Genomic DNA, 16805 nt, shown 5'->3' on the forward strand with positions numbered 1-16805 from the left:
GGCCTAAGTAAAGCAAGAATTTTCTGTAGTTTAGCATGAGTTCCTCATTACAAAGTTCGCGGAAACGGACATACCTTCTTCCATCACTGCCCTGGTATCACTGCTTGACTACCTAAGCAATAGATCCTGCTCCGTTGGCATGAATGAACAGAGCTCTATTAGCCATGAGGTCACTAGCGGAGTTCCTCAGCATCCGTTCTTGGCCCTATTGTTTTCTTACTGATTGTAAATGACAATTCGTCCGCAATTCAATACTCTTCATTCCTATTTATATATAGGCTGACGACTTAAAGCTATTTGTGCCTGTCGACAGTGTGCTCGACTGCATTGGCTTCCGCAAAGACACTTTTTAACTCTCAAACCACCGCACAGATTTACCCCCCTCCCCTCTCCTCAATTACTCTTAAATGCTTCCAAGCCCATTGTATTGAGTTATACCTAGACAACACATCCTACTCTCGTACACTCTTCGTGATGCTCCATTGCCCAGGGTCAGGGAAATGAAATATCTTGGTATGTACTTCGGCGAAACGATATGCTTCTCTTCACACACTCAATATGCGAAACAACATGCCCTTCGCGCTCTCGGTATTCTTAGTCGAATATCGCATGGCTTCCACTCCCATACGGCGTTCCTAAAATCTTATTCGACTCTGTGCCTTCCACTACTAAAGTATGCCTCTGTCGTTTGGGTGCGGAACGTGAAGACCAAATTCTGACATCATTGAACGCGTCCAGAATACATTTATGTATTTCCAAGCACGGTTTTGCCGCTCTGGCGGCCATCGTCCGGCCCTCTCAGATGTACCCAACTCGCACCTCTAATATAAAAAAAGTATTAAATAAGACCTTTCCTTCCTTTATAAGGTGATTCATGGTCTACTATACATTGCCCAAAGCTTCTTGATCTTGGACAATTTTCCGTGCCGCAAAAGTATACCAGGCAGCATTGCGCGTTTGGCGCGTGGCGTTGTTGCAATGGTCACTGTTCTATGGCTCGACTGTAATAAGTATTCCTGCCTATATTAACATATTTCAGAGTTCATTTCCTGTGTTTTGTATATCTGTAGGTAATAATGTTATATGATTAGCTCCTTCTTACATCCGGCTCCTCGTTTTTTGTTCGCCTATTTGTTTCTAGTTTCCCTATCTCGTATTGTTTTGTGCATTCGTACGGCGGCGGTCTATCGCTCAAAGTCACGTGGCTCACTGCCGACCGCATCCACTTCTTGCACTCAAGTGATGGAGGTAGTCGCGAAAGCGATTTCTGCTGCCGGTCTGCTGAAGTTTCATCGGTAACAAAGTGGTCATCAACTCGCCTATCGTTCGTTCAAGTAGCATCTATTTCTCTCCTTCGATAGGTAATTCATGCATTGCGGCGACAATGTATACACACGGTGGTATTCAGGAGGTCCGCTTGAAACGCAAGAAAGCTCAACGGCGACATCGTCGTCAGCCTCGCTTCCTCTTTAAGAACGTTTTCACATAGGCGTGGGTAATCAAGCCGTGACAATTCGGCTCTTGCCCTTTTCGTATACCTGTATCGTTCCCTCTATCTATCTATTTCCATGGTTTCTCTTAGGTAACTATTATGGCACACCCCTATAGACTGTTTTCAGGGACGCTCGGGTTTCGTAAGGCGGTGCCCAGTCGTTGATAGTAGCAACCATGCTGCGTAGCTTAGTAGCAAGTGTATTGCAATATGAGTAGTCTTACGGCCGCTTTACCGAGAGTACATTATACCCACGGTTTGATAGTTTTGGTGTAAATGTCACAACACTGCTTCAACGCGAGTTATGAAGCATTCGTGCAAGTGTCACTCTTTCCTTTTTCTTTGTTGTGTGTGTGCGTGTGTGTGTGCGCGCGCGCGTGTGTGTTAAAACTTCCTTACTGTGAGGTAGCTAATGTCACTTGCCAGGGCGACAGTTTACCCACTAGTAAAATGCTTCGTTCAAGCGGCCAATTGGCAAGTTCAGTGGAGGTCGTTTCTCTCTCTCGTTCGGCAATTAATATGGTATATTGTAGCGAGGATGCATGCATACATACACGGTATTATTCAGAAGGTTCGATCGAACTGCGGGATAGCACAACGGACAAACAAGGGATTGATCCACCCCTATAGTGCACAATTTTTTTTATTTATTGTTACTATAATACCAGGAATGGATTTTCACAGGGTGGGCGTACAGATACAAGCACGGATCAAATATTTACAAAAAAGCAAGAAAAAACAAACGCCGCAAATTATTAGTAAACAAACAAAATGGATCATCAGCATTGGAGACAAAAAAAGTTCAATCATGGCAGTGCAACATAGGAGTAGGCATAGCAGTACAGTAAGGTTTATGGCATGTCTTAATTATTCAGGAACACATAAAATATTGAGTGAATATATTAATACAAAATGTGAGGGGCATAAAGTTGATAACAATAAGGAATTAGTAACTATATAGGCAGCATGGAATGAATACATCAGAAAATGAATGCTAATGGACACTGAGGCTTCTGGTGAATGACGTCAGAGATTGCTGTAGTACTTGATCGTTAGTAAGCCGATTCCGTTCCGTTAGTGTTTTTGGAAATTCCGTTACTATTCTCGTTAGTAAGGCGATTCCATTCCGTTACTGTTCTTGGACAACAAGGGCGACATGACAATGGCGACATCGTCGCCCTTGTTGTCTATGTGATGAATGCTTGTCTTGAACGTTCTCTATTAGGTCGAATATGAATTGGTCCCTTTTGGGTATTTAAGGTTAAGATAATTAGGTAATTCGTTTAGAAACTATATTCTCGCCCTTAACTTTTATTTCATAAGCGAGGACTGTCCAATCAATGAATACGAGCGTGTTAAATTTAATGCAATATCCAATAAAATAATACGGTGATTTTAGATAGTGTTAGAGCGGCATTAAAATATTCTGTTTATTATTTGGGTTTCAATGAAAGTTCACTTATGTTGCAAATTCTCTCTCAGCTCCGAACCGTGCAGGAGGCATTAAGGTACCGTGACAGAAAAATGTGTCAATTTATAAAGCCACTCCTAGTAGTAATTAAATGCTTTCAACTAAAGATAGGAAAATAAGTAATTTGTTCAAATCAAATCTTGCTTTGACCTAGTTGGTATTGATTTGTTGTTAAAGCAAACTTTTCGGCGCAAATCAAACGAGAATGACAAACACAAACAACAGGACGGGCGCCCATCCTGTTGTTTGTGTTTGTCGTTCTCGTTTTATTTGCTCCGAAGACATTGCTTTAACTATGAAAAGGAGTAAACACCGAATGAGTAAGAACTCGTTCACTCGTGTAGGAGACGGTGCAGTTGTATTTGACGCTGAGCTCGGACTGAAGCCTGGTATCGGTTGTCTGCCTTCCGAAGACCTCCATTATAGTGACGCAGGCATTCTCCCCGTTATCTTATCTGAAACCACCTGGGTGATCAAATGTGCAGCATGCACTTTCCGTATCCTATCACTTGGCTTTAGTGTCGAGCTGGACCCATTGAGCCGAGGACAAAATCTATATCTCGTCCTTAAACATTATCGAAGAGCTGTATTAGCGGAGAAAAAATCAGGGAGAGAAGTGTCGGATTCATCGCAATCCAACGCCAGCCAGATGCGTTACCGCATTACGCTATCCTGACAGTGAACTGCTTCGGGACAGCGAGGCACTGACCCCCCCCCCCCCCCCCCCCCCCCCCCCTGCCTTCAGGGTTCCCTTGCCGGGTGCTAGAACGTTCCACATCATCGTTTACCGTCAAGGCGGTCACGCCAGAGCACGCATATATGGCAATTCCCTGATCTCGATCTGCCTAAACGGCGACTAGAAGGAGCCACCTAAACTTCGTCGCATGTTTTATTTATTTATTTATTTATTTATTTATTTATTTATTTATTTATTTATTTATTTATTTATTTATTTATTTATTTATTATTTATTTATTCATTTATTTATTATTTAATGAATGAATTTCTTAATGTCGTTTGCCTTTCGTCATCAAAAATTTGCTACACGTGATTGTGAAGAGCTGTCTCCCGCATAAAAGTTTCAAGAAAGAGCAGTCGAGTTGAGCACGTCTGGGTTGAACGCCATATAGACTGAGCCACCCCGGTGGAAACGTCAGAGAGGGTGCAGTGTAGAAGTCGTGGATATGTCAGGGTGTGACATTGTCACAGCGGCTTTACCCGTCACTAGATGATGATGATATATGTTGTTTTCTGGCGCAAGGGCCAGCTATGGCCAAAGAGCGCCAAGACGTGGTGTACTGAGTGAGCAATGGTATGATCAATGACAGTGGGTAGGTGTAGGGTGGCTGTAAAGGGGCCTAAAATCCTGCGCACTAAAGGTGCGTAAAATACAAAATTAATAAGATCATGACAATGATGTGATAGGGCGCAATGAATATGGTATAAAAAAGCTGTGAGCGATACAAGGCACTACTGCCTCACAGAGACCCTTAGAAGCAAGAGCCTGGAGGAGAGTGCATTTCAAAATGCTGTCGCAGCAGCGTCCTCTGAAAGAGGACCCTGCTACGAATCTCTCGGGCGAAGAACTTGCAAAATGTCGATGTCGGTTAAAAAGGCTATAACTGATTCGTGCTGAAATACCGGGTCAGTATGTAAAAACATCGCTGGGTGAAGGGGTATATTCTCTCTATAGGCTTGAACGAAGTGTTTCTTTCTTTCAGGTTCTATTAGTGGACACTGTACTAGGATGTGAAGTACAGTAAGTACCTCCCCACATCTAGTACAGGTCGGGGGTTCGCCTCCAGACAACAAGTAATTGTGCGTGCCATAAGTGTGTCCTATTCTGAGCCTACAGAATAGGACATCATTTCTTCTAGATTTCGTGGTCGATGGCCAGTTCCCTAAGCGAGGCTTAATTAAATGAAGTTTGTTTAGACTCTGGGCGTCCCACAAACGTTGCCAGTGGGCTCGAAGTCTCTTGCGTAGATATGGCTTCATATCGGGAACAGGGACGCGCATGGATGTGTTTCCAGCTTTTGCGTCGATGGATGTGGCAATCTGGTCTGCCAGTACATTTCCCTCAATGTCTCGGTGTCCTGGCACCCAGCACACCACAACATGTTGCCCAGACGCATAAATATTACATATTAATGAATAAAGCGATACTATTACGGGATTTTTGTGCCTTTTAAGAGATTTTAAAGCTTTTACTACGCTCAGCGAGTCTGTGTAGATAATTGTTTTTGGTATTTTCGATTCTTTGATATGTTTAAGAGCCGACAGTATTGCATAAGCCTCTGCTGTGAAAATGCTCGTTTGGGGGTGCAGGGTGTCGGCATCTGAAAATGATGGGCCAACCGCTGCATAAGAGACGCCGGCATGAGACTTTGATGCATCGGTGTAAAATTCCGGACAGGAGTATTTATGCTGCAGTTCGAGGAAATGCATTCGAATGTGTGCAACCGGGGCGTGCTTCGTAACATGTAAAAAGGACAAATCACAGTCTACAATCTGCCACTGCCACGGTGAGACCTGTATAGTGGGTGTCATTAGACGATGTTCAAAGAGTGGGACATCCATTTCCTCAGCCAGACTTCTCACACGCAACGAGAAGGGCTCTCTTACTGCAGGTCGGTTATGAAAGAGGTGGGAGCTGGACAAATCATTTACGGTGGAATATGAGGGATGTTCACTGTTTGCATTCACTCTAAGGAAATACATGAAAGCTGTGTAGGTCCTCTGCAAGTGGAGGGACCACTCATTGGATTCCACGTAAAGGCTTTCTACAGGGCTTGTCCTAAAGGCACCTGTAGACAAGCGAATACCTAGATGGTGGATGGGGTCCAGCATCTTCAACGCGGTTGGGGTGGCTGACTGATAAATTATGGCCCCGTAGTCTAGGCGTGTTCGTATGAGGCTTTTATACAAATTTAACAGACACTTTCTGTCACTACCCCATGTAGTGCGTGACAACACTTTTAAAATATTCATTGTTTTCATGCACTTGTTTTTTAGATGTTTTAGGTGTGGTATGAATGTTAGCTTTGTGTCAAGAATAATGCCTAAGAATTTATGTTCCGTTTTTACAGGTAGACGCTGTCCTTGCAGGTCAATGTCGGGGTCGGGGTACAGTCCTCTCTTTCTAGAAAAAAGGACGCAGGTGCTCTTTTGTGGATTTAAGCAGAATCCATTCTCGTCTGCCCATTTAGCCACCTTGTTCAGACCAAGTTGAACCTGCCGCTCACAGATTGCAAGGTTGCATGATTTAAATCCAATCTGTATATCATCGACGTACGTTGAATAAAACATATTACGTGGGATGCCTAGACGCAAGGAATTCATTTTTATAATGAAGAGAGTGCAACTCAGCACCCCACCCTGTGGCACTCCAGTTTCCTGCACAAAAGGTCGTGATAATGCATTGCCAACTCGAACACGGAATGTGCGATTCACCAGATAACTTTCAATGACATTTAACATATTACCACGTACACCAAAGTGGGAGAGATCTCTCAGTATTCCAAACCGCCATGTGGTGTCGTAGGCCTTTTCCATGTCTAGGAATACAGATAAAAAGAATTGTTTGTGAACAAAAGCTTCACGTATCTGTGCCTCAATACGTATCAAATGGTCAATGGTGGATCGACCCTCGCGAAAACCGCACTGGTATGGGTCAAGCAGCTTGTTTGATTCTAGGAAATGTATCAGACGACGGCTTATCATTTTCTCGAAAGCTTTGCAGAGGCAGCTTGTTAGAGCTATGGGCCGGTAACTGGATACGGACGATGGATCCTTGCCCTGCTTCAGGATAGGGATCACTATGGCCTCTTTCCAGGCAGAGGGGATCTCGCCGGAGGTCCATATAGAGTTATAGAGACAGAGAAGGGTTTTCTTAGTTTCAGAGGGTAGGTTTTTCAACATGTCATATAGTATACGGTCAGGGCCTGGGGCAGATTGGTTGCAACAGGTGAGTGATGCATGCAGCTCTGCTAGGGAGAAAGGTAGGTTATATGGCTCGTTTCCGGTGCTCTTTCGGTCCAGTTTTCGTTTTTCTATTGCTGATTTGTATCTTTTAAACGCTGGAGAATAGTGTGATGAACTGGAAACATGTTCAAAATGTGCACCCAGATGGTTCGCTTGGTCCTCCAGGCTGTCTCCCTGTCTGTCTACCAGGGGAGGCGGATGTGTTTGTCGTCCTCTTACTCTATTCACCCTGTTCCAAACCTTGGCCTCATCCGTGTACGAGTTGATACTTGATAAAAATGTTTGCCAGCTGTCTCTCCTGGCTTGTCTACGTGTTCTCCTACCTTGGGACTTGATTTTCTTGAAACTGACAAGGTTTTCAGCAGTAGGATAATCGCGAAGCTGCCTCCATGCTTTGTTCTGCTGCCTACGTGCGTTCCGGCATTGTTCATTCCACCACGGAACACGGCGTTTGCTAGAAAGTCCACTTGTTTGGGGAATACACTTAGAAGCTGCATCAATTATGAAATTAGTCAAATACTCGATGGCACCGTCAATTCCGAGCGATGAAATGTCTGCCCACGAGAGCTTACTGGTAAGTGTTTGGAATTTATCCCAGTCCGCTGCATTGACCTTCCACCGGGGAGCATGTGGTGGAGATTCGTATTGTCTTGGTGCTCTCAGCAGTATTGGGAAATGGTCGCTCCCGTAAGGGTTTTTTATAACTTCCCATTCAAGTTCAGGGAATATGGATGGAGAAGCTATGCTGAGATCTATAGAGGAAAATGTTTTGTTTGCAAGACAATAATATGTAGGTTCTTTTTTGTTAAGCAGACAAGCACCGGATGAGAAAAGAAAATCTTGAATTAGACGGCCTCGCGCATCGATGCGAGCGTCGCCCCACAGACTGTTGTGTGCATTGAGATCGCCAAGAACAAGATAGGGCTCTGGCAATTCGTCTATCAAGGACTGAAATTCGTGTTTGTGTAAGCGGTAATGTGGGGGTATGTATACCGAGCAAATGGTGATGAGTTTGTTAAGGAGAACCAGTCGAACTGCCACTGCTTCAAGGGGCGTTTGCAGCTGCAAACGTTGACATGCTATGCTATCGTGAATCACAATTGCAACACCGCCTGATGATGCGATACCATCATCGCGATCTTTACGAAACGTAACATACTGTCGAAGAAAGTTTGTATGTGCCGATTTTAAATGAGTTTCCTGTACACACAGCACTTTTGGATTGTGTTTGTGGAGAAGTTCTTGCACATCATCGAGGTTCCTAAGAAGGCCTCTGATGTTCCATTGTATAATTTGTGTGGCCATACTGAAAGTAAATGGGTGCTGTGTGTACTAAAAACAAAAAGGAAGTGTTGCATTAGATTACAGAGCCCTTTCCAGGCCCTGTAACGCGGGATTTGTCTTTTCTGAAGCGGTCGAGGGAACCTCGCCGCTCCTTAGGCGCTTGGTGCGCCGTCGGGGTGGGTGTGGTGTCCATTTCCTCTTGTGAGGCGCCGGACACGCGCTCTTGCGAGCGAGAAGTTTCACGCGAAAGTCTCGCCGCGAAGGACGAGACATTTGCGCCCACCAGCCCGGATGTCGATGGGGCTGCCTTTGGGCCTGAGCTGCGCCGGCTGTTGCCAGCACCAGCAGGGGCCGGTGAGGGTGAGGCAGCCTTGACTGCACCCACCGTGGTAGCTGCTGGCGGGCCTGCGGGTTCGCTACGCGAAGCGCAGGCTGCCACCGAGGACTGTTGTGGTGCCGGCAACCCTAGGGTAACCGGGCCTGTTCGCTGGTTGGGTGGAGTAGACTTAGCTCCTTCCACCCTGGGGGCAGGAGCCACAAGCGACAGCTCGCTGCGCGCGGGCTGGGCAGGTGGCAGTAGCCGCTGCGACGCTGCCCCTTGACGCGCCGCATCAGCATATGTGGTAGTGTGGAATGGTGAGCACCTTTTGCGTGCTTCCCTGAACGATATGTTTTCACGGACTTTCAGTGTTAGAATTTCTTTTTCTTTTTTCCAGCTTGGACAGGAGCGGGAGTATGCTGGATGGTCACCATCGCAATTAACGCAGTGAGGTGTGGCCTCACAATTGTCTGAGGCATGACCTTGTGTTCCACACTTAGCACAGGTGAGTCGACCACGGCAGCTCTGCGAGCCATGGCCAAATCTTTGGCATTGGTAGCATCGCCTAGGATTTGGGATGTATGGTCTTACGGATGTCTTTGTGTACCCTGTTTCAATGCTTTGTGGCAAAACGCTCAATTCAAAGGTAAGTATCAGGTGTTTCGTGCGAATTTCTTTATTGTCCCGTCTCATAACAATGCGCTGCACATTCGTGACATTTTGCTCCTTCCATCCTTCCAACAGTTCGGTTTCAGATAGGTCGATGAGGTCTGCTTCAGATACTACCCCCCGTACTGTGTTCATTGATCGATGCGGTGAAACGGAAACTGGGACATCACCAAAAGTAACAAGCTTGCCGAGTCTGTTGTATTGCTCCTTATCCCGTAGCTCAAGCAGAAGATCCCCACTTGGCATTTTGGTGACTTTGTAGCCAGGACCTAGCGTGTTGGTCAAGCTTTTTGCAACTACAAATGGGGATATGGTTCTTGCTAGTTTTTCGGTTCTTTCACTATGTACTACTTGGAATCGGGGGAAAATGTCTTTTGGTCTGGTGAACAAGTTCAGAATCTCATCGGTGCGTCCCCTCTTCTGAGGGAGACGATCAAGAAGTCGGGGAAAAGCGGGTGTTCCCATAGCAGTTTGGTGTATTTCGGCAGCAATGGCAGCCACCCACCACGGAGTCCAACAAGGGGACGCTGCAGCACTTAACGTGTAAGGCTGCAGGCGCCAGCCGTACATTGCCGCTATAACCTTATATATAAACCCAAGGGAGGGCACCTACACAAGGTTAACCCAAGCCGCCTATGGAAATTGAGGAAGTAACAGAAGAGAAGAGATGACAGGACAGTGAAGACAGAAAAATAGAGCAGAGAAAGATCGGAGAGGGGGACAGGAAAAGGCGACCACCGATTTCCCCCGGGTGGGTCAGTCCGGGGGTGCCGTCTACGTGAAGCGGAGGCCAAAGAGGCGTGTTGCCTCCGCCGAGGGGCCATGAAGGTCCGAACACCCGGCATCGGCTCAACCCCCAGGATCCTCTTTTCCCCGGACACGGCTAAGCCGCGCACGGCTACACGCGTAAGGGGCCAATCCCCATGTGCTCGGGTCCGTGGTGTCGCAACACACCAAACGCCTCCTGACGCAGACGCCCCTGCGGGGACCCGTCACTAGAAAGACGCCCTTACGAGTAAGAGGCTTTACTTACGAGTGTGGTTTATCTTGAAGCCAACTCCGATTTCCCAATTGAAATAGAGGCAAAACGCAGAAATGCTCTCACAAGACAGCCGATGAACCGATTTCAGTGACATTTTATCGCATTTAAGAGAAAAAGTTCAATTCTGCCGGCAGTGGTAAGCAGAATCTTGATTTGGGGCCTGTAGACCTTTACAAAAAATGCCGAAAATCAACAAGTAAAGTTAAAAAAACTGTTACACAGAGTTTAGAAATTCGTAACACTGTACCAGAAACAGATATCCTAGTTTTATATGAGCTGAAACTGTTAGAGCTTCAATAAAACCAACAAATGTGCTGTAAAAACATATGCACGTCTTTTCTCTCTCTCTCTCTCTTTCGGGTTCATAGCGGCCTGACTGGGTATCGCAATCTGCGTCTGGGCACGAGTTTCTCGGGCTTTATTTCCACTCGCTGCTTGCGCATCCCGTGTGGCTGGAACGCAGTAACTTTCAGGTGGTCAAAATTAATCCATAGCCCTCCACTAGCGCCTCTCTCACAAAGGCCCTTCGCTTATAGCCCAATCAACCCGCGTTTTCTTTTTTTTTTTTTCCCCATTGAGACTTTACCGCGCAAAGCACTGTGCAGCACCGTGAAGAAGGACTCCTGCTTGGCAGCAGAATATCATCTCAGCAGTATTCCAGCTAGCAGTGTTCCGACCCACCAAACGAATACTTTCGTATCATTTCGCGTGCTTTGTATTACCCATAAAAAGTCAAACCTATAATCCAGCTGCCTTTCCAATTTTTCTTTCTGCCCGGCGACATCAGGGTTTGGAATGCGACACGGTTGCACCTTCCGCCGCTCACCTGTACTATAGACGAGAGGCCAGCATCTGTGCTTATCCGGTGATTTGCGCTTCACCTGCGATTCCTGCCACAGCTGCCGCCGTGCGCACACCTGGCATGCACATTGCGTGCACCGATCGTGGCAGCGGGTCACCGATCCCGCTTCGCTTAAACACTGTTTACTCTCTTCAGAAGCTGCAAAATAGCTTTTTTTTTTTTTTTTTTTTTGCAGATTTCAGCACGTGTACGGTCACGCTCATCACTAGCGCCACTCTCCCTTTAAAAGGAAGATCTAACAAAGTGGCATAACCATGTGGGCAGCGAGGTTACATAGCAACGAGTGTACAGTTTGCCTGAACGGAAGTATTGTGGGCTTACTAAACATATTTTTCTTGGCGGAATGTAGAAAAACAGGAAGCAGGGGAACAGGAAAAAAAAAAAGTAGAGGGAGACAGAGAAGTGTCATCTCCGTCGCTTTTCCATTTCTCTCCTTTTTCCTGTTCCCTTTTTCCTGTTCAGTGTTTTCAAGTCCTTTTCGTTGATGCGCGCTAGCCAATCACCTCGACACTTCTTGGACAACACCTTCGTGCGGTAGCACTGATTTGTTATCGCCTTCGGCAAGGAGTACTCTACTGTGCTTTGTCAATGTTAATTTAACCTGTATTTGCTTCTTGCTCGGCAGCCAAATATTGCACGAGTCGCCCTTAAGACGGCGTCAACGAAAAATGTGAAGGCCGCAGAGCTCGATCCTTTGAGGATGCCAACAGTTTGTCATCTGCTGCAATGGGTTCGGCAATGGCTGCACCCTGAGTTCGGCACGATAATGTGCGTGCCACCTTGGTATACGCTTACACCATACGGCAATGGTCAACATAGAACTTTATAATTGAAGCGTAGTGGTGCACCAGAAATTTCAAAAGTAATAGTAGTAATAGTAGCAGTGGTAGTAGTAGTAGTAGTAGTAGTAGTAGTAGTAGTAGTAGTAGTAGTAGTAGTAGTAGTAGTAGTAGTGGTAGTAGCAGTAGTAGTAGTAGTAGTAGTAGTAGTAGTAGTAGTAGTAGTAGTAATAGTAGCAGTGGTAGTAGCAGTAGTAGTAGTAGTAGTAGTAGTAGTAGTAGTAGTAGTAGTAGTAGTAGTAGTAGTAGTAGTAGTAGTAGTAGTAGTAGTAGTAGTAGTAGTAGTAGTAGTAGTAGTAACAACGACGTTTTTATTTGTGTACGAATGACCTCGCGGCATACAAATGAGCGGGGAATACTATATCACAGTTCTGCAGGCCAGGAACGTGTGATACGAAGAATTTAGCCACTTTTTAGGTCATTTTCATCTTGAATGCTGATCAAGGCTTGGACAGTGTGGCGACGCCTTGTAGCGGTGATTGCCAAGCTGCGTCAGCGGACTCAGCATCCTGATGGCAATAGAACCAATCACTGGTCGTTCGGTTGGGTGCACTGAGGCTGCTTCGATGTTTCCGCTAGTCTGCGAAGTGTAGGACACCAAAACAAAGCCTGTGCAATAGCATCTCTTCTTTCCAGCTCGTGTCATGGGAATACGGAGGTTTCTACAGACTAAAAAAATGAATGCAGGAAGGAAATAAACTAGGTGGGAGCATTGTGTTTACGCAGACAGCCTTTGTAAGCCAACTCTCCCTGCGACCACCCCTTCGCCTTCATTCTCTTGAAAGGTCGGCCCTATTCATGTGACTGTACTCTGTGGACTCAACCCAGTGTACTTAGTTCCCGGTATATGTTTTAATCGACGCGCAGTTGTGTGGGGGTGCTTTGCCAACCGCTCTGTGCACCTTTTCTGCCGATAGGCTCGGGCAACTTCGATTGTTTATTGCGACGTTATCGTCTTCGTTTCAATGCGTGAGTGCGGCCGCGGCACGTTGCTGCTGTCGCACCCGTTTCGAAAGAGCGCGGTGGCGGTGGAAGTCACTAAAACTTACCGCGACGTGATCACATGTTGGGCCGACTTTTCCTGGCTTCAAGTATGCTACACAATGCTCCAATTCCTAGTTACTTCCTTCCTCCATGTTACAAGGCGTGACGCGGATGCCACCAGGTATTGGGAAATTCATGGGACAGTCACGGGATCTGTGTGACCGGTGGGTTGCGTGGAAAGTAGGTCAGGTGATCTGACTTCCCGGTCGAAGTACAAACACTCGGGGAGTTTGAACGTCACAACGGATAAAAGGGAACATTGTGCAGCCGAATGGGGGCCTAGAACGCAAGCAACTCGTGAGAAGCAAATAGTCCGACATTGACGTCGTCTGCTAGGGGAGAGTAAGAACTATGGTATCGACGCTTTGCACTGTCGAACTATATTTTTGACATTGTTATAAACATAACTAAATTCTTGCATTTTAATTAAAGTAACACTGCTCTTTCCGTGTATGTTTGGTACCCATGCACGCAGCATTCACTGTAAGTGGAAAAAAGTTCTTGTGCTAGGTGGTGCAATATCGCTATGTGTTTCCTAAATAATTTTGTAAAATACGAAAAATATAGGTCCATGCCCCACAGTAGCGTACATCAAAGCAGTTTTTATAAGTTAGTTTCCTTACAGTAAGGAACCCGCCACCTTACCCTTTCTATTACTTTAGCATGAAATATTTTTTTCTTTCTTTTATTAAGCACATAGAAGGTACCTATAATTCGTTCAATCCGGAATTTTATCGTCATTCAATGAACTTAGACATGCATCGGGATACAGGAATGTGTATCCAGGAACAGCAGCGCTCCTGGCACCATTTTTTGACGCTATATTCATGCATAACAAGTACATATATTTTTTTAAATTTTTAGTTCACTGTTTATCACAAGTCTGCGCACTATCAGCCTACACAACATTAGCTCTTGCGTTTGACACTCGTTCATAGGGTACCCAGACGAAAGTTCCAGTAACGATGGACACTAGAGTATGTTATCGTCTGCGGGGTATATTATCACTATCGACAGACGGGCCTCCGTCCACTTAACACATTTATCGACCTTCCTTCAAGTGAACGGTCTCGTTCAGCGGCTTAAAGGCCCATTGTCATGAAATTTTACTTTGGCTAACTTTAGTTCCATGCTACGATCGTAGTAATCTTAGTAAGTAATGAAGCACTCTGATCAGTGCTTGTAAACGTATATTTAAATAGTTCTTCATACTGAAGGATTTGTAACGTTGCAACGTTATCGCGTCTTTGGTTTGTTTTACACACTCGAAACAAGCATATGCACCTGCACTCAGTGTGGTAAATCCTTATACATTTGTTTACGACATCATCACTGTCTTTTCACTATGAGGAGCCACTTCATCCATTCGTCAACATTATGTGACTCAAAGGCAGCTCTCCAGAGATTACTCTCTTGTAAATCTTTACGTTTGTTTGCGACCTCATACTGTTTCTTCACTACATTAATGAGGAGCCACTTCATCCATTCGTCAACGTTATGTTGACGAATGCTCATTCGCCAAGGCAGCTCTCCAGAGATTACTCTCCACATAACGTCACGAATCCCCGAATAGCTATTCGCAGAGACCAGACAAGTCGACCGTCGCGCACTGTCGACAAAGGATACGAGATAATATTTCAATAGTCGCCTAGTCAATTCGGCACCCATGGGAATGATCAAGAGGACGCAGCCGCCCGATCTGCCCTCGACGGCTTCAGCTGTGCATGCCGCTTTCGAGAGCCGAGCGCAACGAAAAAGAACTCCACGTGCTTGCGTGTCACTTATACTCGGGATGATCGAGTGGGATCCATCCGAATTTACCAACAAAAGTCTTCGCACTCTGCACTGCAACTTACAACTTCGTCTTTCGTCCGGCCTCTCACGACGTGACTGCACCCTTCTAGCCAGTGTATGGCTTGGAGTATAGCCTTTTCAAATGAGTACTCCTATATCGTCGGCATGGCCAACATCGCTATGTCCTCTTTGGGACTACTGCAGGGGCAGCGAGACGATCGCGCACGTTACTTACCAGTGGCCTCGTTTCAACCAGCGAAGAACGGCGCTGTCTTCCAAACCGGACCGAACTAGCCGGACAAGCGTCCACTCGCAGAGAGCAAAATCCTTGGCCACTGGCCTACGCGGACATCAGCGCGAGCCGTTACAAAGGCGCTACTGCGTTACCTAAGAAATACCGGAATGTGCGACACTTATTTGTCGCACATTGTCAGACACTTCTGACTGGAATGTCAATGTATTTCATAGAACAAGTTTAGGGAAGGTATCTCGGAAGTGGTGGCGTTCTTAGGATTTCTACCCAGAAGACACGACTTCACCACTGTTCTCCTTCAATTTCGTGGTTTCAATATATGTGCCCCAATGATTAATTAGAAAGGTAATTAGTAAATGATCTTAATTTACTACGCAGAAATTTCGATTTCTCATTCAGGTAATTTCCGCCTTTTCCAGAAATCCACGTAAAAAGGCAGAACAGTGCGGTATATATCTGTCACAGGCAATTAAAAATAGAAAACAACGGGTAAGTATACTTATAGGAATCTTCGCTCATCCTCGGTATAATGTCTTCATCATTTTCAAACTTAGCAGCTGGCTGCACGTTAAAGTGATGAGAGGTACGTCAGCACTGCATCATTTTCCTTTGTGTGCCAATGAAATAGCAATTCTAACGTGTGACATTACGCTCAAAGCTCTGTTCATTTTCCAGTGCGCTGAAAAGATTTGTTCCAGTTATTGTAAATTTTGTTGCTGTTCGATTACCGATCGGGGTGGCCGCGTTTTGATGGGGACCAAATCCAAGAACACTCATGTGCTTAAATTTGGGTGCACGCATAAAGAACCCGAGGTGATCAAAATTAACATTGAATCCCCGAATACGGCTTCCCTAGGGACATATGGGGCACAGTTTCGGAGTATTAAACTATACAAAAGAAATAAGCTAAAATAAATATGTTGCTGTTGTCGCCTGACACCCTACGCCTGTTGTAGAAATGGTCACGAGCTACGAAATAAACAATATTGAGAGTTTGCTCTAAGTGTGTACAGCTCCTTCCTTGCCTTCAACGCACTCCTACGTTTACTGCTTTCGAGGCAACCGTAGTGCGGTGTTGTAGCCCGCGTGTATGTGGTGGCGTCCCCACGAAACATCGGCAATTGTGCTCAAACAGCCTTTGTTCCTGAACTTCGATTGACGTCACTTCCGTCTTCGAGTGTCAATAGAATGGTGCGTCCTACTGGGGGAGCGCTTTCGCCAAAATGGTGCTGTGTCTCTACTTTTTTGTTCTTTCTTTCTGGACAAACGCTGACGTGGTTTAGTTGAGCGCCTGTGGGACTTCCTCGCCGTCTTGCGCAGACCGGTCATTGATCGCGGTCCACACTGTGGCTTCGCGTCGGTTGGGAGGCGTTGTTTTCGTTTTCTCGCTCGTCACTCGTCATCTCCTTTTTTTTTTGTCTATTGAGCAAGTGACGTGTACCCATAGCACGAGATTAGGCGATTGGTATAGAGATCGGGTTGAGCAAATGTAGGCTATAAACATACATACTCAAGTAACGCGTCATAACGAAGACACCTTTAAAATAGGGAGAGGGTACAAAAATGTATTTCTCTCTTTTTTTTTCTACGTCGCTTTTTCTCTGTGCTGTCGTAACGCACAGCTAAGTGAATTAGCCCAGCTTGGTCTCGCCAGCCGTCGAAAAAGAGGCCATAATGCCGCAGCAACACAGCAAAGTATGGCGCAAATGAAACTAAGTATGGTGAAGCGCCAAGAAGGTAAGGAAAACAGCG

The sequence above is a fragment of the Dermacentor silvarum genome, chromosome 2 (genome assembly GCF_013339745.2).
Source record: "Dermacentor silvarum isolate Dsil-2018 chromosome 2, BIME_Dsil_1.4, whole genome shotgun sequence".
Lineage (NCBI taxonomy): Eukaryota > Metazoa > Arthropoda > Arachnida > Ixodida > Ixodidae > Dermacentor > Dermacentor silvarum.